Consider the following 24462-nt stretch of genomic DNA (forward strand, 5'->3'; position numbering starts at 1 on the left):
TCATAATCTTAGGGAAAAATAAATATCTTCAGAAATGGCAAAAGCCCTTACCAAAAAAGATAGACAAAGAAATGCCTCAGCAAGTTAGACTAAGAACATGGCTGAAAATCTGAGAAATAAAGTCATCAGAACATGTACAAATTCTCTAATAACCGAATTGAAATTAAAATTAGGGTGGTGAACAATTTTTCATAATGTGAGAATGAAAATTCTGAGAGTATATGTTTTTAAGCACAGTTAAAGGGCAACTGGTTAACTCTATAAATCAAAAAGTAAAACGTAAATCATTTTAATCAGAATTAAAACTTAAGCACCCTCGGGTCTAGCAAGGAGCAAACATGGGTGTCAGCATCAGATTTGCATGAGGAGGTAACACATTTACTGGAAACTGAAGGAGGAGCAGACTGAAACAAACAAAGGCCACTTAGTTGGTGCAAAAACTGTCAGTGCTCATAAATCCCACATGTTTCTCTACATTTTCCAATCTCCCTTGCAGTCTGATTAGTGCCATGTGACTGAGTTCTAGCCTATGACATGTGGGCATACATGGCATATGCTATTTTTAAGCTTTATCTCGAAACACCTTCTCAATCATTCATTTTCTATCTACAGTGACCATTGAGATAACATATTGATGGCATCATGAGATGAAAAAAGCTTGGATCCCTGAACTTGGGGGACAGGCCCCAAGGGGAGCCCTATCATCTACACTGATGAGATGTATTATTATTACATATTATTACATTATTACATACAATATTATTCTGTTAAGGCATTGAGATTTCAAGGTTTATTTGAAACATAGGATAACCTAGAATAGTGCTTCTGAAATTTTGGAAGACACAAAAATTCTCTGAAGATCTTGTTAAAACACAGGTTTCTGAGTGACCTCCAGAGAGATTCTGATTTGATAGGTCTGAAAGGTGGGAAAACTCATTTTGTATTTCTAAAACACTCCCAGTTTTTGTTGATGCTGCTGGTCTACAGAACACATTGATCTAAATATCCTTAATAAAATACTAGGAGTGGGGGCTTCCCTGGTGGCGCAGTGGTTGGAAGTCTGCCTGCTGATGCAGGGGGCGCGGGTTCGTGCCCCGGTCCGGGAGGATCCCACGTGGCGTGGAGCGGCTGGGCCTGTGGGCCGTGGCCGCTGAGCCTGCGCGTCCGGAGCCTGTGCTCCACAATGGGAGAGGCCACGGCGGTGAGAGGCCCGCGTACCGCAAAAAAAAAAAAAAAAAAAAAATACTAGGGGTGGAATTAGATAATAAAGACTGTGTGAAAGATGTGAGGTCCTGAGGCAGGAAGGCGCCTCAACCTTACATGTACAAGGATCTGAAGGTAGATTAGTGTAGAAGAATTATAAAGCAAAGAGTATGAATCAAGAATGAAACTGAAAGTTTGACCTGGAAACCTTGAGATCAAATGGGAACCAAATCAGAATTTCCAGGGCAAGCTTGTGACACTATTCACTACTAATTGGCCCACCAACATGTTAAGGTACTGATGGGGTACAAGATTTACTCACAAATACAACACATGTGAATGCCAATATATTCATCTCCTAGAGGTCTCCAGGACAAATTGAATGGGTCCTGAAAAACCCGAAGAGCCAAACATTTTCTATCAGGTGTAAAAGTTGCAATGTGAATGAGCATTTTGTTACAGACTTCTTCTGTATGAATAACCTGACTCTGGTTTACAAATTATACCTGGTAAAGGAGGCGGGAGCCAGAGTGGCATTAGCATGGAGCCACCAGAGACCTCATGTAGGAGTAGCAATGTACTCATTGATGATGATGATGACCCCAGTGGGTAGGAGATTAATGCCCAAAGCACTGTGTCTTAATACCAGGTGCTTAGTAGAATCCTAAAGGGAGCTTTAAAAATTACTTTGTCTGGGACACTCCTAGAAATTCTAATTCAGTTGATCTGGGTTAAGGGTGCCCAATATATCTTGTCATACCTTTAAAAAAAGTCAGCTGCTTTTCATAAATGTCCAGATGCTTTTAGTCATTAAAATGTTCATCCTGGTTCCTAAAATCTCAATACTAATCATTTTAAAGAGTCAGTATCTTGAAGCACTTACACTCTTCTCCTCCCCAGCATAGGCTAGGACAGAGGTAGGAGCAGCTTAGAGAGGAGAGAGATGGGGTGGGGAGAGGAGAATCTGTTTGTACTTGCACCTTTCCAAGTTTTGTTTTTTCCTTTCCACTTCTGTGGCCATCACTCACTTCTATATGGCATGACTTTAAATGTGCCTCTCACGTGGGTACATTGGTGGGCTCTTCAAAAAGCCTTATGAGGTTGTCCTCTGCTAGGGGCTGAATTGTGCCCCTAAAATTCATATATTGAAGTCATAACCCTCAGCACCTCAGAATATGACTGTATTTAGAGATAGTGCCTTTAAAGAGGTAATTAAGGTAACATGAAGTCATACGAGTTGGCCCTAATCCAATATGACTCGTGCTTATAAGAAGAGATTAGGAAACAGACAATACAATGACCAAGAGCAACCATGTGAGGACACAACAAGAAGGCATCCAGCTAAAAGCCAAGGAGAGAGGCCTCAGAAGAAACCAAACCTGACAACACCTTGATCTCAAATTTCTAGTCTCCGGAATTTTGAGAAAATAAATTCCTGTTGTTGAAGCGACCCAGTCTGTGTTTTTTCTTATGGAAGCCCAGGCAAACAAACATACACCCTCTGTATGGGAACTCCAGATGCTCAGGAACAGTCAGTCCCTTATCTCCCCTAGGCCTTCACTCACTGTGGACTAATTAGATGTTCCCTGTTGTTCAAAAATCCTTTGCCCACTGATGTCTTGGGGGAGGGTTGACAGAATTACTCATGACGTTTCATTTTCCACATCCTCCATTCAGCCCATGGGAAATCTACATATCAAAAAATAAAATAAAATACTGCATCAAGACCACTCCTCTCTATCTCTCCTCGCTCAGCATCTGCTCCTTTCTCCATGATCCTGGAGGATTAAGGACTCTAGTGCACAGGCCTGGCAATCTTTCAGGCAAGAGCTTTCCCAAGGATGCTAAGAGAATGGTGTCAACCACCCCAAGTTTTATGTGCTCTTCTCTAAGGAGTCCCTTACCTTGCTCCTGGTAAAAGGGAATCAATCACATCTTCTTATGAATATTCTGCTCTTTAAAAAAAAAAAAGAGAGCTTCTATCTATAGAGACCCTAGTCTTGGTTCCAAGCCCTGAAGTGGCCTCAGGGTTCAACATGGGTGAATCTCAAAAACTATAATGTTGAGTAGGTACACAAAGAAGGTACATACACTATGATTTCTTTTATATAAAGATCTTAAAACAAGCACAACAAATCGATGGGGAATACAGTCAATACGGGATAACTTTGAGGGATTATTGACTAGAAGAGGAAAAGATAAAGTTTTTTTGTGGTACTGAGTAATATTCTAGTATTTTGATCTTTGAAGTACTTCAAAGATCTACTCAAAGATCAAATCTACTGTAATGTGACTCACCTACAAATTGGGTAAGTTATTTCTGTAAGTGTTATACTTGTCAAATGCTCATTAAGGATACTGACCTAAATGAGATACTTTTGTGTAAATCAACAGCTTATCTAATTTCTGGTCATGTACCTGATTTTACTTAAATTATCACTTTTATTTATGTATAATTATCCTTCCCCCCAACACACACACATTTTTGTACCAATCTTAACTCATTCTTAGGCATTCTTTAAAGCACTGAAATATAAGAGACTACCTTACTCCTTGAATGGGCAAATCCTGTAATGGGAAAATGTTTCAGTAACAGAACTAACTACGCAGGAACCATAAGGGATTTTATAAATTTGACCGTGTAAGATAAATTTTAAAATTTGATGAAGCATTTCAACCACAAAGCAAATATATAAACAAAAATTCTACCATTAACAATGTCAGAAGATCATCTGTAATTAATTGCAGGCACATACATTTAACAAAACTTTCAACCTAGTAGAAAATTGGATAAAAGTATGAAGTTAACTTATACGAGAATGAATATAAATGCTTAAATAAGACTATAAATATCTCAACCTTCTTAATCATTAAAGAATAAAGTAGCTATTTTTTTCAGCTTTTAAGTCTGGCGAAGCCTTAAGAGAATAATAAAAATCAGTATCAGAAGGAGTGTAAATTGTTAATTTTTTGGAGAGGAATATTTAAATGGCTGCAAAAATTTTTGCTTGTTTCTCAACCATCAATTTCAATTCTAGGAATTCTAAAAACAATACGCTTATGGTTGCGATATATGTTTAAAGATATTTACTGCAGGATTTCTATAGGTCTGCTTCTAGGGACAACTTACTATTCATAATTTAAAATTACTTCCTGATTTCAGAAAGTTTATATGGTACATTTATTATGCAGTACCATCACAGGCATTTGAGGAAGCATTTTATGACCAATAACATTAATATTTCTATAGCAGAATCTATGAATATTCACAATAAGTAGAACAAACACAGACTATAAATAACTTAAAGTAAGTTCTGATCATGTTTTGACATCAAATGAATTCAGTTAAGGTTAGGTATGACTTCCAAATTAATGGGAAGATACTTTCAATTTTAAGTGCTTTTTGGGTTTCATAACTGCAGATAAGGTACCATAGACCTATATGAGAAAAACATCTGGAAACTAAACAAATGTTCATCAAATAATTATCTTAAATTAGGATTCTTTTTAACATGTATTCTAAGCAATATTTTAAAAAGCAAGAGAATCAATGTTTAAAATATAAATGCCCAAGATATACAATAAGATGAAATTAACAAGTTTTGGAGTAACAGCATTACCCATTTCTTTCATACAGTAGGATTTCTGGTAACACTTCTTTTTCCTTTAGAGAAATAATTGGAATGGAAGACCTAAAGTCTACTGAGAGGAAACATACAGATTTTATATGTTTTCCAGAGTTTTTTTTTTTTTGGAGCCTCAACTCCTTCTCCTAATAAATATCATCTATTCTACCTAGAGATAATAAAACTTATTAGAATGGATAAAGATGAACCAAAATGACCAAAGATGGGCTACAGTAGGGACAAGGAGGGCTCCAGGATATAACCTCCATGAAGGAAGAAAGAGTCAGGTGCCAAGGATAAATGTAAACTTAGTCACACTTGAAAACTCTGCCTGTACACAGGGCTGTTTTCGAAGTGAATTAAATATCTGTGATTTGAAAACACAGGGCATTGGAACTCACATCAACAATAACGGTTCAAATTCCCTGATATGTAAAGGACACTGCAAATCAAGAAGAAAAACATGAAAAACTCTTTAGAAACAAGTCATTAATAAAACATGAAAATTCACGTACAAAAGAATTGTAAGCAATTCTTAAACATTTTTCAATTATCTTTTTTCTCCATGTTTCATTCTAAATAGTTTCTATGGTTATGTCTTCAAGTTCGCATAAGGGACCTAACCTCATCCATGAGAGGCATTTGCAGGTTAAAACTACAGTTAGGACTTTCATTTTCAACCAGGATACAGTAACTAGAAGCAGATTTACCCTCCCCCTGAAATAACCAAAAATGGACAAAATACAGTTTGACACAATTTTCAAGACTCGACATCACACAACAAAGGACGGTGATCTGCGATAAATGGGCAGCAAACAAGGTGTACCTTTTAGTAGTCCCAACTTACTGCTTCTGGAGAGCTCCCAAGCTGCTGTGCTGGGAGGAGAAACCAGGCTGGTACCCAGCTGACAGCCTGAATAGAGGATGAAATAAGGAACTAGAGAGACTCAGAGACCCAGGTGGCTAGAATGTTTAGGATAGAGCATCAGAGAGGAGGGAGCTGCACAATGAGAAATCTCCAGAAAGCTATAGAGATCTCCCTCTGGTAGTTTCCTCACATGTGCTTTAAAATATCTTCATTCCTCTGTAAGTAAGATATCACTTTTCTCTGGCTATTTCTGAGTTTTTTGTTTTCTCTTTATCACTGGTTTTAAACAATTCGATTTTGATTTAATATGGTGTAGTGTTTTTTTTTTTTTTTAATGTTTCTTATGCTTGAGTTTCATTGATTTTCTTGGTTCTGTGGGTGTACAGTTTTCATCAAATTTTGAGAAAATTTTGACCACAATTTCTCCAAATATTTGTTTTATCTCCTGATCTCTCCACCTTTTGGGACTCCTATTACTTGTATTTTTGACTGCTTGATGTTGTTCCACAGCTCACTGATGTTTCTTTGTGGGTTTTTTTGGGGGGGGGGGTGGTTCTTTCTTTTCCTGAGTTTCATTTTAGTTTCTACTGCTACGTCTTTAAGTTCTTTTTTTTTTCTTTTTCAATGTCTAATCTGCCATTAATCCCATCTTGTGAATTTTTCTTATCATACATTGTATTTTTCATCTCTAAATGTTCCATTTTAGCCTTTTATAAATCTCCTATACCTCTCCTTGAATTCTGAACATACATGGAAGTGTTGTAATAACTATTTTGTGTCTTTGTCCATTAATTCCAACATCTATGTCAGTTCTGGGTAAGTTTCAGTTGATTGATTATTTTTTATTATCATATGAGTTATATTTCCTTCCTTATTTGTATGTCAGGTAATTTTGGATTGGATGCCTCATTTAGTGAATTTTACTTTGTTGGGTGCTATATTTTTTTTTCATTGCCATAAATACTCTTGAGCTTTATTCTGAAATTTGGTTAAGTAACTTGGAGAAAGTCTGATTCTTTGGGGTCTTGCTTTTAAGATTTGTTAGATGGGACCAGAGCAGTGCTCAGACTAGAGCTAATTATTTCCCATTGATGACACAGATCCTTTTGTGTCCTTTATCAAATGCCCTGTGAATATAAGTTTTTCAAGACTGACTGATGGGAACAGACACAACTCCTGGTGCTGTGTGAGTACCAGAAATTGTTTCCTCTAATCCTGTGGAATGGTTCTTTCCTGGCCTTGGGTATCTCTCAAATGAATTTAAATGTTCTGAAAGGAAAACAAGAATTGATAACCTAGAAATCTATAATAAGCAAAAATATCTGTCAAAAACAAAGGTGAAATACTTTTTCATAAATACAAAAGCTGAAAGAATTCATCAGCAACAGACTCTTATAAAAGAAATATTAAAAGAAAAATTTCATAGTAGGAGGAAAGTGAATATTGATGTAAATATACATCTATACAAGAAATGAAGAGAATCAGAAAGGGCAACTACATGTATAAATATATAAAAAGCTTCTCACTTTTAAAATCTACTTAAAATATAACTGACTGTTTTAAACAAAAACAAAAAACAGTAACAATGTAATATGACATTTTTAACATATATAAAAGTAAAATCAACAATAGCACAAAGATTGGGAGGAGAGAAACGGAAGTGTACTATTCCAAGGTTCTATGACTACATGTAAAGTGTCATAATACCAGCTGAAAGTAGATACATATAGTTTACAATTATGTAAACAATAAACCTTAAAGCAGTCACATATAAAATAAAGAGTATAGATAATGAGCCAATAAAGGAGAGAAAGTCATTAAAATATTTGATTCATCCTAAAGAAGGCACAAAATATGAAGGATGAAAATAAGAAGAGATGGGGCAACTAAAATTAGCTATAGGGCAGATTTAAAGTATCATGTTAATAATTACATTAAATTCACATGGCCTAAATACCCCAATTAAAAAGCAGAGGTTTCAGATTAATTAAAAAGTAGGGTACAGATAAACATATGCAGCCTATAGGAAAAGAGCTTTAAATACAAGGTTCAAATAGGTTAAAAAGTTAAAGAATAGAAAACTGTATACCCTGCTCACACTAATCAAGAGAAATGTGGAATGGATATATTAATATCAGAAAAATTATTTCAGAGTAATAAATATTATCAAAGATTTTAAATGGTAATTTTACAATGTAAATTGGTTATTTTATCAAGAGGTCATAGCAATACTGTATATGCACCCAATAATTGAGCCTCAAAATACACAATAGAATTCCAAAGGGAAGCAAATTCACAATTATAATTGGAGATTTCAATACCCCTCTACCAATAATTGACAGAAAAATAGATACAAGATCAGTAAAAGGTAGAAATTTAAATTATACAATTAGCCAACATGATCCAATTAGTATTTATACAATATTCCTCCCAACAGCAGAACACATTACTTTAGGTACACAAGACACAATTAACAAGATAGACTATATTTTGGACCATGAAACAAGTCTCAGCAAATCTTTAAAGGATGCAAGCCACACATAGTATGTTCTCTAACCACAAAAAGAACTAAATTAGAAGTCAATAACAGGAAAATCCCTCAATATTTTGAAACTAAATAACACATTTATAAATAAACCATAGATCAAGAATAAATCAAAAGTGATTTAAAAAATAACTTTGAATTTAATAAAAATTTTTAAATATCAAATTTTATACAATGCTGTAAAGCAGCATTTAAGAGGAAATTTATAGCACTGAACCCTGTTAATTAAAAAAGAAGAAAGTTCTCAAGTTAATGGTTTCAGCCTCTACCTTAAGAAACTAGGAAAATATGGGAAAATTAAACCCAAAGTAATTAGACGAAAAGAAATGTCAAAAATCAAGACAGAAATGAATGAAATAGAAAATAAACAATTTAAAAAATCAATGAAATGGAAAAAGAAATGATCTATTATTAATGAACACAACAACATAAGTGAATCTCAAAATAATAATGCTGAGTAAAAAAAGCTGGGCAAAAAAAAAAAAAGACAAGCTTTATGATTCCATTTATATGGAATTATGGAAAATGAAAAACAATCCATAGTGACAGAAAGCAGATCAGTGGCTGCCTGTAGGTGGGGTAAGGAAGAGAAGGGAGAGAGAAAAGAATTACAAAGAGGTATAAGGAAACCTCTGGGGATGATGGATATGTTCATTGTTTTTATCATGGTCATGATTTCATGGTCATATACATATGTTACAAGCCATCAAATTATACTCTTTAAATATCGCCAGTTTATTCTATGTCAGTTATTTCTCAATAACACTGTTATAAAAAAAATGAAACTACACTGAAAATCAAATGACAAATGACATATATACAAGGTTATTCTGCATAGGGAATAAAAACAATATATTCAATGCAACCTAAGTGTCCAGAAAAAGGGACTTGTTAAATTATGCTCCTCCAACTCTGTAGACAGAAAAGTATTTTTACGCATGACTATGAAGTAATCTCCATGATTTATTATTAAGAATACACACAAACACAGGCAGATACACACACCTCAAAAACACAAGATGCAGAAATGCAGAGCAGTATGTATTTTATGTTTCTGTTTTTGGTATTAAAAAAAAAGGATAGACAAAGAACATGTGCCATACCTGGAAAGTATACATGAGAAAGTGAAAGTATTAGTTACCATTAGCAAGGTGACACTGGTGTCTAGAAGACAGAAGAGTGAGAGTAAATTTTTTCTTATACAGTTGACCCCTGAACAACACAGGTTTCGGGTTTTTCTCAATGGTAAATGTTACATTACTACACAATTGGAGGTTAGTTGAACTGGCGGATATGGAACCACAAATAGGGAGGAACCACATATACACAGGGCCCTATAAATTATACAGGATATTTGACTGTGCAGAGGGTGAGGGTCCCTAACCCACACATTGTTCAAGGGTCATTCAATCTTTCATAATCTCGATCCTTCAATCTTTGAAACATGTAAACGTCTCACCTATTTAAACATATTTTTTAAGATCCCTGGCAATAAAGTATAATACTAATGAAAAATTAGTCAAGTTGTGGAATCAGATAGCTTGTACTAACTGTGTTGGCTCTGGGCAACTCAAACTCTTAATTTTCTTAAAAGGATATCACAGATACTGATAGTGTCTCCTCCTAGGATCTTTACGAGTAATAAACAAGCACTTAGAACAGTACCTGCCACTATAGTAAACAAGCAATATTTTTTATTGAAATATGGTTGATGTGCAATATTATGTTAGTTTCAGGTGTACTATATAATGATTTGATACTTGCAGATGATGAAATGATCACCAGGATAGTGTAGTAACCATATGTCACCATACAAAGTTATTACAATATTACTGACCATATTCCTAATGCTGTATATTACAACCCCATAACTTACTTATTATATAAGTGGAGGTTTATATTTCTTTATCCCCTTCATCTATATTGCCTACTCTCCCAACGCCCCTTTTCTTCTGACAACGACCTATTTGTTCTCTATGAGTCTGATTTCATTTTGCTTTTGTTTTGTTTTTTAGATTCCACATACAAATGAGTTCATGCAGTCTTTTTCTCTGTCTGACTTATTTCACTAAGCACAATACCCTCTAGATCCATCCATGTTGTCTCAAATGGCAATGTTTCATTTTTGGTTTTTATGGCTGAATAATATTCCACTGTATGTGTATACCACATCTTTTTTTTTTAACATCGTTATTGGAGTATAATTGCTTTACAATGGTGTGTTAGTTTCTGCAGTATAACAAGTGAATCAGCTATACATATACATATATCCCCATATCTCCTCCCTCTTGCATCTCCCTCCCACCACATTGTCTTTATACATTCATCTATCAGTGGACACTTAGGTTACTTCCATATCTTAGCTATTGTAAATAATGCGGCAGTGAACATACAGGGTGCACATATCTTTTTGAATAGTGTTTTATTTTCTTCAGGTTAATACTCAGAAGTGGAACTGCTGGATCATATGGTGGTTCTATTTTTAATTTTTTGAGGAACCTCCGTACGTTTTTTATAATGGTTGTACCAATTTACAACCACACCAGCAGTGCCATGAGGTTTTCCTTTTCTCCACATTCTCAGCAGTGCTTGTTATTTTTTGTCATTTTGATGATAACCATTCTGACAGCTGTGAGGTGGTATCTCAAAGTGGGTTTTTTTTTTCCATGAGAGAACATGTTTATATAATAAAAGTTTCAGAGAAAAAAGCATTACATTACAAACACTTACTTTATAGTCATAACTTAAACACATAATTTAAGACACATCTGCTTTAGAGAGGAAATCTCATCAGAATATTTATTCTATTATATAATTTTTTACTATTTAACTCTTCATTAATTTTTAAGTTGTTTATTTTATTAAACTATAGTTTACTTAAAATATTAGTTTCTGGTGTACAGAGTGATTTAATACTTTTATACATTACAAAATGATCACTATCATTAAGTCTAGCTATCATCTGTCACCATACAAAGTTATTACAATATTATTGACTATATTCCTCTGTTGTACATTACATCCCTCTGACTTTCCTATTTTATAAATATAAGCTTGTACCTCTTAATATTCCTCACCTATTTCACTCATGGCCACACACACCTCCCCTCTGGCAACCACCAGTTTGTTCTCTGCATCTATGAGTCAGTTTATGTATTGTCATGCTTGTTCATTTGTTTTGTTTTTTAGATTCCACATATAAGTGAAATCATAGAGTATTTGTCTTGCTCTGTCTGATTTATTTCACTTAGCATTATAAATATCCTCTAGGTCCATCCACATGATCACAAATGGCAAGACTGTATTCATTTTTATAGCTGAGTAATATTCCACGGTGTGTGCGTTTGTGTGTATGTATGTATCACATTTTCTTTACCCGTTCATCTATCCATTGACATTGAGATTGCTTCTGTATCGTGGCTATGGTAAATAATGGTGCAATGAACATAGGGGTGCATGTTTCTTTTCTAATTAGTGTTTTTGTTTTCTTCAGAAAAATATGCAAAAGTGGAATTGCTGAATCTTATGATAGCTCCATTTTTAAGTTTTTGAGAAACCTCCATACTGTTTTCCATAGTAGCTGCAACAATTTACATTCCCACCAAGAGTACATGAGGGCTCCCTCTTCTCTACACCTGCATCAACATTTTCTTGTCTTTATGATAATAGCCATGCTGATAAGTGTGAGGTAATCTCTCACTGCGCTTTTTTTGTTTTTAACATCTTTATTGGAGTATAATTGCTTTACAACGGTGTGTTAGTTTCTGCTTTATAACAAAGTGAATCAGTTATACATATACATATGTTCCCATATCTCTTCCCTCTTGCATCTCCCTCCCACCCTCCCTATCCCACCCCTCTAGGTGGTCACAAAGCACTGAGCTGATCTCACTGTGCTATGCGGCTGCTTCCCACTAGCTATCTATTTTACGTTTGGTAGTGTATATATGTCCATATTTCTAGTTGTAGCCTTTTCTTTTCCATTTAGAGAAATTTCTTTAACATTTTTGTAAAGCAGTTTATTGGTGCTGAAGCCTTTTAAGCTTTTGCTTATCTGTAAAAGCTTTTATTTCTCCTTCAAATCTGAATAATAGCCTTGCCAGATAGAATATTATTGGTTGTAGATATTTTTCATTTCATCACTTTGAATATATCATGTCACTCCCTTCTGGCCTCAAAGTTTTTGCTGAAATGGGAGTTTTCTTGTACAGAGCTATTTACTCTTCTCTGCCACTTTTAAGGCTCTTTATCTTGACCTTTTGCCATTTTAATTAAAAGGTGTCTTGGTGTGGACCTCTTTGTGTTGATTTTGCTTGGGACTCTCCGTGGTACCTGAACCTGGATGTCTGTTTCCTTTCCCAGGTTAGAGAAGTTTTCAGCTATCATTTATTCAAATAAGTTGTTTTCCTTCTGGGACCCTATAATGTGAACTGTAGTATCCTTAATGTTATCACAGAGGTCTCTTAAACTATCCTCATTTCTTTTTATTTGCAGAGAGACTATGATTTGTGGGCTCTCCTGTTGCGGAGCACAGGCTCCGGATGCGCAGGCTCAGCGGCCATGGTTCACGGGCCCAGCCGCTCCGCGGCATGTGGGATCTTCCCAGACCGGGGCACGAACCCGTGTCCCCTGCATCGGCAGGCGGACTCTCAACCACTGCGCCACCAGGGAAGCCCCCCTCATTTCTTTTAATTATTTTTTCTGTTCAGCTTGGTTGATTGCCACTACTCTGTCTTCTATGTAGCTGATCCATTCCTCTGTATCCTCTAATCTACTGTTGATTCCCTTCTTGTATATTTTTTATTTCAGTTACTGTATTCTTTAGCCTTGTTTGGTTCTTATTTATATTTCCTAAATCTTTGTTAAAATTCTCACTGTGGTCATCCATTCTTCTCCCAAATTCATTGAGCATCTTGATGATCATTACCTTGAACTCTTTATTGGGTAGACTGTTTGTCTCTACTTTGTTCAGTTCTCTTTATGAGGCTATTGTCTTGTTCCTTTGTAACATATTCCTTTGCCTCCTCATTTTCCCTAATTCTCTGTGTTTATTTCTATGTATTAAGTAGGTCATTTATGTTTCCTGACCTTGCAGAAATGGCCTTATGCAGGAGACATCATATGAGGCTCAACAGCACATTCCCCCTGGTCACCAGAGCTATATGCTCTAGGGATGTCCCCTATGTGGGCTGTGTGAGCCCTTCTCTCGTGGAGGGGCCAACTACTGTAGGCACACTGGTATGTGGGGCTAGCTTCTGGCCCAGTTGGCTGCTACACCCTGCTTCATGCAGTGGCTGCTGGCCCACTGGTAGGTGGAACCAGGTACTGGCACGGCTGGCTGCGTGGCTCATGGGCTCCTGGGGCTGGTGCCAGTCCACTGGTGGGCTGGGCTGGGTTCCAGGGTGGCTTGCTCTGAGTCCCAGGCAATAAATTTTAGATATTATTATTGGTAGAAGTTTCATGAAACACGCGTGGTTGTTAAGAGGGCTGCTTGATTTGGTTAACATTTATAAGTTGCCAATATCTCTAAATACTTGCAGGTTGATTAATTTTATTCCCATCTCTTTTCTCACATTAGACTGACTTGTTACTCTATAAATCAAGCTCAGTATGTATAGAAGCACATCCATTGTTTCAAACAGATGGTACTTCAAAAATAGGTGAGAGATCTTGGAAGCAATTTGTCCTCTTCCTTATTCTGAAGAACCATACAATGTGTTATCATTATTGATTTTGCAATCTATTAAGGTAAACTTCAGCCCAAACAGATTATTCAAAACTCTGAAGAGTGAAGTCTGAATAAGATTATATAGATATTCATATAATATATATAAGTAATTATGCATGTATGTAGCTATAAAATATATTTCACACACACACACAAACACACACACACCCCACAAGGAAGAAAAAGAGTTCTGAGAGTTTAAGTGGTTTGTCTATGGTCATGCAGCTCATTTGTAGGAGGCAGGAATTGAACCTGTTCATGAAACCAAACTTAGAGTACTTTGTAACATACAACCTCTATTTATATCCCCTTCTCTTTCCCAATATGTAACATACATGTAAGAGTTCAAATCCATGTTATCATTCCTAAGGAGAGTGAGGTGACCTCATTTCTTGTTTACAAAACAAAATCAAACAAACAAAAAACTGAGGGGCCTAGAGAATAGACCAAGGTTATAGAACAAGTAATTGAAAGAAGTGGAACAAAATACCAGGTTTCCTGACACCATTTTTACTTTTTTTGGACCATATTATCTTCTATTTCTGCCTCTTGACCCTGAAAAGGCCAAGTAGAGTCAATGAACCACAGAATCTCAGAAAGACCTGAGTTCCTGCACTGTCCACTTCTGAAGAAGTACCTCTGATATTATTTTCTAGCTGATTAGTGATGAACTGATCTTTCTAACTTATGAAGCAAGAGGTTTATGACAAGAAAAGAAGAAGAAAGAGGGGGAGGAGGAGGACAGATTCAAACCAATGTCACATTTATCACCTACAGCTCAATTACACCATATGTTATTTTGTGTACATTAGAATGTAATCATCAACACTAAATCATCAATGAAAGAAGCTTATATGTCAAGTTTGTGAACCCAGGACATTACTTGATTATTATATTTTTGATTCTATGTTGTGTATTGCAAGGATTAATTGTGAAGACAGATGAGGGTAAATTTCATCTCCTCAAAGGACTGTGGCTGAAAGGCTCTCACTCTTAGTGCTCACAGCAACCCAGAACCAAGTGTAAACAAGGTGTTTACCAAGTGTCTCTAAGAACAGTGTGAACACTGGTATGCCCCTGACTTGGCACAATGTTTTTATAAGTACATATTCTTGGATCAATTTATACCTTCTCTAAAAGAAATGAAAATAGCTAAATTTTATCTATCCTGAGCCCTTTAAGTCTCAGAGACTGTGCTAACTGCTTTGCATGCATTGTTTAATTTAATCCTCAAAACAATGCTCTGAGGTGGATATTATTTTCATATCCATTCAGTGGATAAAGCTATTAGGTAAAAGCAGTAAATTAACTTTCCCAAGGTCACACAGCTAGTATGTGGGCAACTCTATGATTTAAACCAAAGTATTCTGATTTTCCAGTGCTTTTCTCTTCCTCCTTGTCTAAGAATTAGAAATTAATGTGCTCTTCCTAAACACTGATTATTTATATCTAATATATGCTAGGATCTGTGAGATTTACCAGGATCTCATTTTAACCCATGGATGTGACAAAGTTTGCTTGCCTACAGTTTTAATTTGAGATCTCGGCACTAGTTATTTATTTATTTGCTTTACTTCCTAGATTTCCCTCTTTTTCTTTCTTGTCCACCTCTCATTGGTGTTTTCTTGCTGTATTTTATGCGTTCCCTGCTAGCTGCCTTACACCCCTTCTATAATAAATAAATACATATATAAATATACACCAAAGCATTCATCTCAGGAAGAGGATGGTGGGTAGTGACTTATGAGTCATAAACCTGCAATTAACAAGTAATTACCTCATTATAGTCTCATCATTCCCTTTAATTAAAAATTCATTATCTATAAAGATGTCTGTAAAATTATCACCAACTCATCACAGATAAAGGATTTAAATCCCTGAATTTTGAATAAAGGCTTTATATCAATATAAATAAATAAATCTGTCACTTAGCAAAGCCAGTGAGGCAGCCAGAATCAACCAAGAAAAATCCTTGACCAATTTATCATGTGCACTACATCTTACAAGTAAAAGTAAAGAACTGGCTCACCAAGACCACATAATGAATAGTTTAGACTTGTTAATTTGGTCTTCAAGTGCCAGATTCAAGTAGCCTTCCACATCTCATTTCCTATCTCATAATAGATCTTGATCTCACATGCCAAGTACTACATAATTTCCTTTCCCTCCTCTTTAAATAAATAAGTTAACCACAGATCTGAAATTTAGGTTTTATAAGAGCTTTATAAATAATATAGTGTTATCCCTGTATTTCCTAAAGAGGGGACTGAGTCACAGGGTGGTTAAATATCAATAATTGCCTAAGATAACACTGCTAGTTAGACTCAGTACTGGGACTACAAGTCAGGCACCTGAACTTTAATGCTTTGTTATTTCTAGTAAAAACCACTCTGCGTACTTCCCTGAAAAGGAGTTTTGATTCTTAAGGGGTGATATTTTACCAACTATAAATTAACTCTACAGAGTTTAGCAAGCTTGTTAATCAATTAATAGTTCTACGTCTTCAAAACTGTATTTTCTAAGAGAAAAAGAACAGGAACTTTCTAAAAATTTCTCTCTGCATGTGTGAAATTCCATCTAATAGGAAAGGGCTGAGGATCAACGTACACTACAGTCACAAAGGTCCTCATTCCCTCAGCAGTTTGAATTGCCAGTCACACAATGGCCATCCTGTTCTGTTAAGGTTTCTAGTACGGTGAAACAAATTCACTGTGACAGGTGTTTTCTCCATATGAAAACAATTATGCTATGGACTGAATGGTTTTGCCCCACCCCTCTCCACTGAAATACATATGTTAAAGCCTAAATCCCCACTGTAGTATATGGAGGTATATGGTGGTATATGGAGGTGGGGCTTTGGGGTGGGTTTTTTTTTTTTTAACATAAAATTGAATTTTATTCCATAACTCATGAAGTATGTATATACTGAGGTAAAATTAGGTATACAATTGATTGCTTTAACACAAGCATTTAAAGAAATATAAACTGCTTGTTGTTGTTGTTGTTTTGCGCTCTGTGGGCATTTTATTTTTATCCAGATTATTGGAAATGGTGATTTCTTTATTAGTTTTTGTTTTTGAGATTAGTGTCCATTCTTACATATGTAAACAATACTTGGAAAGCACAACCTTATGGAATGTGGTCATAAAACAACTTTGTCTTCCCTGGCCCTGGATGAGATTCCCGTGACTCTCCTGATTGCTCTTAGGTTTTAAAAAGTGCATTATCATTCATGCCAAAAACTCAGCCTCAATTTAATAATTAAAATTCCGTTCCCATGTAATAACTGAAATTATGAACTTCATTTATATTTTAGGCTTCTTGTCCCCACAACTGGCTCAGACTCGCTGCACCCAGGGAAGCCTGCCATCAGAGAAGCCAGAAGTCAGGAAACTGATAAACTGCTTGGTTTTCACATGATATAATCCAACATGTAGAAACTGGTATTCAAACTTCATTTCCTCCCATTACACGGGCATGTTGCTTAAAAGAAAATCATTAATTAAAATATCATGGTAGCTTGCGGGTGATGAAGGTGGAGCCCTCATGAAGGCGATTAGTGTCCTTTAGAGAAAAAACATGAGAGAGATGATCTTTCTCTTGGCCATGTGAGGATGTAGCAAGAAGCTGGTCATCTGCAAGCCAAAAGGGGGCCTCACCCGACACTGGATATGTTGGCACCTTTATCTTGGATTTTCCAGCCTCTGGAACTGTGAGACATAAATGTTTGTTGTTTAAACCACCCAGTCTATGGTATGCTAATATAGCAGCCTGAACTGAGACATTTTTTAAAATCATTTATTTAAATTATGAGAGGAAATGGAGTTATTTAGGGAAGCCCTAGATGACTGATACATCAAATTAATAATAATGTCTTTAGAAGACTTCCAGAAGGAAATCTTGTTGAGAGACTTTTTTTTTCTTCTTGTGAATGAACAGGATTAACAAATTGGGATGAGGTTCAAAGGTAAAAAAGATGTAAGTATTTAAATTGGTGGAAGTTTTGTTGTTTGTTTTAGTGAAAACTGTCAATTTTAGATATATTTTCTTAACCAACAGAAAGGACTTTTTTTTTTCACAAACTACTGTTTAAAGACCAAGAGACTATTTTTAAAATTACAATTCGATGGGGAGAAAATACCAAGTTATAACAAGAAGGATTTGCTATCAGAAGTAGCTGAGTTGGCTGAGGAGCTTGAACACAAATAGAACACAGGCACTTAGTATGGCATAATGCCTTTGCCTTTACTTGTTTTCAGTATGTCCATGGTGATTTTTTTTAAAAGCCTGTACAATTCTTTTGGGATTAAACAGTTGATTTTCTGGTCCAGAGAGACCAGATGCTCTTATTAGTCATAATTTAAAACCCTTGAATCTCAGAAAACAGTAAGCACACAATGAAGATTTATGAATAGATTAGCTCTATGTAGAGTTTAATGAGAGAAGGTACATTAAGGGAAATGCAGCTGCTCCTATTATTTCAGTGCAACCTGCTTTGTCCATGTTTTAAACAAGTAAACAGACATCTCTAGCTCACTGACGGCTGACAAAGTGCATGGAGAGAATACGAAGTTGTCAGAGTCACCTATGATTTGCGACTCTGAAATCTAAATATGAAGAGTCCACTGTATTTAAGTGTGAAAGTAAGAAGCCTTGGTTTGATTTATTTACCCTGACCTACCTACACTAGACGTAGAGAACATGTTTGATATTTTACTTATAAATAATCTTATTTTATAAACTATATTTCCTTAAATGTCATTTCCCTCTGAAAAATAATTTTAACTTATCCAACTGTTCATTCCTCATTTCATTGTAACTCTATAAAATTAAAACACTAAAAGGTGTACTTCCACTTTTGACCAAGGAAAGTAAGTAACCAAAGAAAGTAACAGTTGCCCTCACATAAAAATCCTTAATAAAGTGGACAAAACAATCAAAAAATCTGAAATGAAAAGCAGAGAAAAAGAATGAATAAATGAACAGAGTTATGCTATGGAAAAGCTTCAAGCACTCTAATATGTGTACAATTATAGCCCCTGGAGGCAAGAAGAAAAAGGGAGAATATTTTTTAAAAAACTTAAAGAAATAATGGTCAAATTTTTCCAAATTTGATGAAACCCACAGATGTAAACCCCAGATGTAAAAAGCTCAAAAGAAAGAAAGAAAGAAAGAAAGAGGAAAGAAAAAGAAACATAAAGAAAACTACAGCAAGGCACATTATAATCAAAATTTTAAAAACCTCTAATAAAAAAAAAATCTTAAAAGTAGTCAGAGGGAAAAGCCACATTATACATAGAGAAACAAAGATTTAAAAAAGGAGCTGATTTACAGTAAGTAAAACAGTATGGTACCAACATAAAGGCAGACATATACACCAATGGAACAGAATTAAGAGCCTAGAAATAAGCCCATGCATGCAGTCAGCTAATCTTTGACAAATGTGCCAAGACTACACAATGGGGAAAGGATAGTCTTTTCAACAAATGTTCTTGAGAAAACTAGATATACACGTACAAAAAGAATTAAATTGGACCCTGACTTTATACTACACACAAAAATCAACACAAAATGGATTAAAGACTTAAACATAAGACCTGAAATTGTGAAACCTTTAGTTGAAAACAGAGGGGAAAACTTCACGACATTGGTCTAGGCAGTGATTTCTTGGATATGACACCAAAAGACGAATACGTTCTAGAAATTGCTGTACAACTTTGTGCCTATAGTTAACGATACTGTATTGTTTACTTAAAATTTTGTCAAGAGGGTAGATCTCATAGTAAGTGTCCTTACCACAATAAAAAATGACTTTCCCAGACATATGGGAGTTGTAAGAATTATTCATGAACTGCAGACCTGCACCAAAAGAGCAGGAATCAATGAAATAAAAAATAGAAATACAATAGAAAAAAAAATCAGTGAAACTAAATTCTGATAATTTTAAGAGGATCAATAAAATTGGAAGAAAACAAAGCAAACTCTAGCCAAACTGATCAGAAATTTAAAAAGAGAGATTATCAATATCAATTATGGGAGAGTAACATTACAGCAGTATTTACAGATATTAAAAGATTAATAAATCTTTTAAATAATGAATAAAATTATGTCAATATACTCCACAATTTAGACAAAATAGAAAAACTTCTCAGAAGACACAAAGTTCGCTCATGAAGAAATAGATAACCTGAATACTCCTATATCTTAAGGAAATTGAATTTATAATTAAAAATCCTCCCTACAAAAGCAACCCCAGCTCAGAAGACTTCATTGTTGAATTCTAGATAGCATTTAAGGAAGACATACTGCCAACTCTACACAAACTCTTCCAGAAAATTGGAGAGGATGGAGTACTCCCCAAGTCGCTGTATGAGGATGGAATTTCCCTGATACCAAAACCAGACAAAGACATAACAAGATAACAAGTTAAAGACAATGCTCCTAGATGCAAAAATAAATCCTTAACAAACTTTTAGTAATTTGAATAAAAAAACATATAAAAAGGATAATACATCGTGACCTAGTGGGATTTGTCCAAGGTATGAAAGGCTGGTTTGTCACCTAAAAATAATACAATTCAATCAGCATTTTAACAAGAGTAAAAAAAAAATATGTACATGATTATCTCAATATATGAAGAAAAAGCATTTGAGAAAGATCTAACATGCAATGCAGGCAAAAATCTCAACAAATTTGGAATAGAAATAAATATTCTCAGCCTAATAAAAGACATCTATTAAAACCACAGTTAATATTTTATTTAGTGGTGAAAAACTGAAGGTTATTATTCCAAGATCAAGAGATGAACACATTAATGGGGAAAATGTGGAAGAAATTAGGACAGGTTCTCAAACCTTCAGTCTAACCTCTATCGGACTGCAAGGCAAAAATCCTAATGACTTCTGTGTCACAGACAGTTACAAGGCTCTCTACAGAGTGTTTGGTTGTGAGAGCCTTTGAATTGGGTCATAATGTTTTTAAGCATAAGCTTAAGCATTTTTGTAGTAAAATGTGCAATACAGTTTAATGTTTTCTTTAAGAAATCCAACCTTCCCCAGGGAAAACAATAGTGGAATAGCCTAAGACTAGTAGTAAAGGGCAAAAGCGTTCTTCAAACTTTCTTGAACATAGAACACCCACATAAGAAGAAACCTTCGTTTTAAAATTAGCCATAATTTGGGAACACCATACCATAACGAGATATTCCTCCTGGAGTCTTTTGGAAGACTATTGGTATACTCTGGCTACCTTAATGAGGTAGGGCACAGAGTGGTTACTGGGAGCCCAAGAGAGCTGTGTGGAGACATTCGCTTGACCAGAAGTGAGTTATTCAATCCAGGGGCAATATGGAGCTGGTGGCAACCCAGTGAGGAGGAAATGGGGGTAATAATATTACGGTCTCACTCCTCTCTTCCTGCAGTTTCCAACTGACAGCTCTCCTTGGGGAAATCTAATTAGGAAGCCAGAGGACAAGATGCAGGTCTTAGAAATCAGCATCTTCATGTTACAGAGAAAGGTGGAAAGTGGGTCTGGAGGATCAAACAGAAGCAATCCAGTATAAGCCACCCCTTTTGTTCTATCAGCATTCTTTCTATTCCTTTGGTCAGGTAAAATATGTGACTGGACAGAGTCCCAAGAACCATAATATCAATACAGTCACGTTCCCACCTAAAATCTCAAATATTAACCACCACCAGTGCTATGCAAATAAGGTGGGGTAGAGGAAATGATGAAAAACAAACAACATGAAATGTAACTGCTTCTGCCTCTTCTTTTATATCTTGTTCCAAGGCCAAAATTGATCATCAGAGCTACCTTCTCCACCATTCTTTCCATGTTTCCCTTAGCCTCTGCCATAGCCTTGGCTGAATGGGCTCCCATACTTGGTAACGTGATCCAAAATTTTATTCCTCTAGTATCTCAGTCCATCGGTCAAGGCAGTTGCACAAGAAAGCACTAAGACATAGTCCTCCTTGCCCTTGAAATTTAGTGACAACCCACTGTCCCCAAGTTTAATCATTCCAGCCAACAGAGTAAGGCCTTGTTCTGCTCGTTGGCAGGAGGACATTAAAACGGCCAGGAGGCAGGGCTAGCTTCCAACTTAGTAGAACCATAACTGTATTTCCCATATACCTTGATGGACACATTCCACTGTTGTGCACTAGGACCTCTGAAAACACTGAGAGCAAGAGAATAAAAAACAATAGTAAAACAAAAGTTGGGGCCACTCTAACCTATACTTTTTAGTTCCAGAACATCTGCACTCTGGCTATGGGAAAATGGTAGCATATATCCATTAGTTTCAATTATATATTACTTTCCATAAAACAGCATGCATAACTTAGTTCCTAAACCAGCCATTTCAAGTACATCAAGCCAACTGCTTCTAAGTAATGAAGCATGTTGGAAAAGTAGTGATTTATATTGATATGAATCATTGTCGTATTTCCCTTTGTTGCAAAATGTGGCCCCTGGAAGCAATGTTGTGTGGGAAAGGTGGCAATAAATACGTTATTCTATTCATAGGAAAATCCTCATGAAGCCAAATTTGAAGAAAGAGCTATACGAACAGCTACTATGGGAATCTGAGCCATGTGTTCAGTGATTTGCTTATGCTTTCTGGACATGCTAAAACACAATCTCCTATGGGCCACTTACATTTTATTTTTTTATTTTTTATTTTTTTAACATCTTTATTGGGGTATAATTGCTTTACAATGGTGTGTTAGTTTCTGCTTTATAACAAAGTGAATCAGTTATACATATACATATGTTCCCATATCTCTTCCCTCTTGCGTCTCCCTCCCTCCCACCCTCCCTATCCCACCCCTCCAGGCTGTCACACACTTACATTTTAAATTGAAATGTTATTGTCCATGCCCAATGTTATGGTTTATTTGATCAAATAATACCCAGCTTTTGATGGGCATCTGGGGTCACACAGTCACTTGGCACCTAATTAATAGTCAAGAATTAAGTCTCCGCTAAGCAAGTCAGGAGCCACTCTGCAAATGGAGGATAGTTTATTTATTTTTTATGGTTTTTATCTTTATTTTTTTAACATCTTTATTGGAGTACAATTGCTTTACAACGGTGTGTTAGTTTCTGCTTTATAACAAAGTGAATCAGCTATACATATACCTACATCCCCATATCTTTTCCCTCTTGCGTCTCACTCCCACCCTCCCTACCCCACCCCTCTAGGTGGTCACAAAGCTCTGAGCTGGTCTCCCTGTGCTATGCGGCTGCTTCCCACTAGCTATCGATTTCACATTTGGTAGTATATATAAGTCAACAAATGGAGGATAGTTGCTGCAAAATAAATCATGTCCTTACTACAAACTCTAGGGAGATCTGAGGCTTGGTAAAGGCTCTAAACAGCATGCCCGTCTAAGTCAGACACTTCCAATAACAATGGGTCTACTGAATCATGAAACCCAAGAAGTTGAACAGCTTGCATCTGACCAGACCTGCTGCAAAAGACCTTTCTTGGTCCAGTCCCCACTCAAAACTATGAATGATCGAAGCAACACACCCAAACACTGCTTATATATCTTCAAAAATCCAAAGAAGCACACCAAGGATTATTCTTATTTCTTTTACCATGCAGTACCAGATGCAAAAACCTGTTCCTCCTTTTAGCAAGGATGTCCTGACATAGCACTAGACCCTAGAAAATTCAAGGATCTTATCTTTCATGTAAGTTTATCTCCCGTCCTCTGGCAAATATGTGTCTTAATAAGAATGCTTGCTTCACCAGGTCCATTTAGTATAATACCTTTAATGTAACAAATGAACTGAATGTCCTATAGGATATCAATACGATTAAGAATCCTCTTTAATGTATCTTAACTAAAAGCAGGCGACATGACCTATTTCAAAGTTAAGACAATAAAGATATACTGCCGTCCCTGAAAAATGGTCTTTTACTATTAGGTTGAACAACAACAATAATTTATTCTAATTTACAATTGGAGCTGCATCAAGATGCTCTGATAAATATATCATATTTGGAACTGTCTAATTATATCTGTGAAAATATAAAATTCTTCCCAACTCACCTGGGTTTTGCACTGGCCGAACAGCTGAGTTAAATGGAGATGTGGTAGTAGAAATCACCATCCTCCTTGTATCTTTCAAGACTATAGAAACAGAACTAGAACTAACTTCCATAATTCCTCCAGGGATATATTACTGGTTGTGAAAGTTTTGTAGATTCATCAATGGTTGGTGTTAGTTCTGGATGGAGGTAGTTCCAGAGGCTTCCTCTTGCCCTTTTCTACCATCTTTGCCCCTTCATTGATCAGGAGACCACTAGAACGGGGAAATGCCTGTTGCTATACTTCCCACTATACAACATGGAACTGGAGAAATAACCAAAGGATATGTCTGAAATTCCAATGGCCATTTCCCTTTCATCACACAGAATTACCCTCACGATGGGCTGCAGGTGCCTCAGAGGATAGCTGCAGGAAAGTTTCATAGAATATAA

This window comes from Globicephala melas, chromosome 6 (genome assembly GCF_963455315.2).
Source record: "Globicephala melas chromosome 6, mGloMel1.2, whole genome shotgun sequence".
Classification (NCBI taxonomy): Eukaryota; Metazoa; Chordata; class Mammalia; order Artiodactyla; family Delphinidae; genus Globicephala; species Globicephala melas.